This window comes from Anolis carolinensis, chromosome 1 (genome assembly GCF_035594765.1).
Source record: "Anolis carolinensis isolate JA03-04 chromosome 1, rAnoCar3.1.pri, whole genome shotgun sequence".
In the NCBI taxonomy this organism is placed as follows: domain Eukaryota; kingdom Metazoa; phylum Chordata; class Lepidosauria; order Squamata; family Dactyloidae; genus Anolis; species Anolis carolinensis.
This window is the reverse complement of record NC_085841.1, coordinates 302,588,680-302,591,408: the sequence shown is the minus strand read 5'-3', so window position 1 is coordinate 302,591,408 and position 2,729 is coordinate 302,588,680.

The window sequence follows — 2,729 nt, the reverse complement described above, 5'->3', positions numbered from 1 at the left end:
CTTGCCCAGCTGGCAAAGGAAGGGAGTGAGTGAGTTTGGGGGAGCCCGGAGTTACTTCCACGGCTCCGCCCTCCCGCCCTGCCTGCCTTCCTTCCCTCGTGGAGATGCAGACAAAAGGCTGGCTCCAAGCTAGGCCCCCCAGTTCATGAAGAGCCCGACCTAGAATCATAGAAAAGACTCCTCCTGCCCTGCAGGGTCACCCGGATGACCATCCAACTTCTGTTCCAAAACCACCAGAGAAGGGGAGTCCACAACACTAGGAAGCAGCTCTTACAGTTCACCCTCAATGTTCAGCTGGAGTTGTTTTCCCCACTGTCTCCTCATCTCTCCTTTCCTCCATGGGAATGGAGAAGGGTGCTTCCAAGAGGCTGGTAACTGACCTTTTGGCTTCCTCTTTCTCTCAGGCACAAGCCCAGGTGCCAAGCAAGACCAGTTTCGAGTGCATCTCTCCCGCCCTTTCCCTTTTTGGGCATAACCTATTGGAAATAACTGCACCCAGTCCCTGGAATGGGAAGTCTGAAGTCCCAGACTTCAGCAATACATGGAGCGAGAGCTGCCAGATGTCCAAGCTGGGTTTAGAAAAGGCAGAGGAACAAGAGACCAAATTGCCAATATCCACTGGATAATGGAGGAAGCCAGGGAGTTTCAGAAAAACATCTACTTCTGCTTTATTGACTATTCTAAAGCCTTCGACTGTGTGGACCATAACAGTGGCATGTGCTTGGTGGTATGGGGATACCAAGTCACCTTGTCTGTCTCCTGAGAAATCTGTATAAAGACCAAGTAGCCACAGTATGAACAGACCACGGAACGACAGGCTGGTTCAAGATTGGGAAAGGAGTACGGCAGGGCTGTATACTATCGTCCTACCTATTCAACTTGTACGCAGAAGACATCATGGACGTGCAGGGCTTGACAAATCCAAGGTTGGAGTTAAAATTTCTGGAAGAAACATTAACAACCTTAGGTATGCAGATGATACCACTCTGATGGCTGAAAGTGAGGAAGAGCTGAGGAGCCTTATCACCAAGGTGAAAGAAGAAAGTGTAAAAGCCGGGCTGCAGTTAAACATCAAGAAAACCAAGATCATGGCAACCAGACCAATTGACAACTGGCAAATAGAGGGAGAAAACATGGAGGCAATGACAGACATTATATTTCTAGGTGCGAAGATCACTGCAGATGTAGACTGCAGCCAGGAAATCAGAAGACATCTACTTTTTGGGAAGAGAGCAATGGCAAACCTTGATAAAATACTGAAAAGCAGAGACATCACACTGGCAACAAAGGTCCGCATAGTGAAAGCAATGGTATTCCCCATAGTAATCTATGGCTGCAAGAGCTGAACCATAAGGAAGACTGAGCGAGGGAAGATAGACGCTTTTGAACTTTGATGCTGGAGGAAAATCCTGAGAGTGCCTTGGACCACAAGAAGATCCAACCAATCCATCCTCCAGGAAATAATGTTCACTGGAGGGAAGGATATTAGAGGCAAAGTTGAAGTATTTTGGCCACATCATGAGAAGACAGAAAAGCTTGGAGAAGATCATGATGCTGGGAAAAATGGAAGGAAAAAGGAAGAGAGGACGACCAAGGGCGAGATGGATGGACGGTATCCTTGAAGTGACTGGCTCAACCTTGAAGGAACTGGGGGCGCTGATGGCTGACAGGGAGCTCTGGCATGGACTGGTCCATGGGGTCACAGAGAGTCGAAAACGACTGAACGAGTGAGATGACGACGACGAGTCCCTGGAAACTGCACCCAGTCTTTGGAAATAAATGGCAATCATAACCTTAGTGAAATGGAAAAATGATGCCCTATCCATTTGGCAATTGTGAATCTCAGTGAACATGTGGAGACCACCTTCTGAAAACCACTAGTCAAGAAAAGCGTGACCTTGTTAGAAGTCAACCCTTTGAACAAGTGATATTCATAAGTATCCATTTCCCTATCAGTTGCACCTTATTTTGCTCTATTAGTTTGATATAGTTACAGGGTCCACCCCCATCCCAAGTGGCCCCTTCATTGAGTTTAGCACTTTACCTAACTACCTTGTGTTTCCAAACTCACTCTGTGCACTTTGCCCAACTAGTTTATGACTTTTATTCTGATGTTAAATTATGTTTTATTATGCCCACCATTTTAACTTGATTATCTCAATGTGTACAATTTTTATTCTATGGTTGTATTTCTTTTGTTGTGTTTTATTTTGTTTGCTGCATTTGGTTGGGCTTGGCCCCATGTAAGCCACCCCAAGTCCCATTGGGGAGATGGGGGCGGGGTATAAGAATAAAGTTGTTGTTGTTATTGTTGTTGTTGTTATTATTATTATTATTATTATTATTCATGTAATGGCACACAGGTAACTCAACTGTTAAACTGAAGAACCATGAACTGCCACGGACAAAGACATGCCACTACAAAAGATATATTTGGTTAGCAGAGGATGGTTGTTTTTTTTAAAAGTTGAAATTGCAGTTGCAGTTGTAATTACTCAAAACATATACATTCAATTGAAACCTCTTAGTTTACAATATGCACTCAGAGATAAAAAACAAACAAAGTCTTCTTTGAAAAATAACATATCTTGCTTACACATATAACATCATTAATTAATTAATTACAGGTACATTTCTTCTTAAAGTTCAGTTACAGATAGGATGTAGCTTCTCTCTGTATTGAGTACCCAGGGTATCATTCTTAATCAATAGCCCATAGTCTTTAGTAT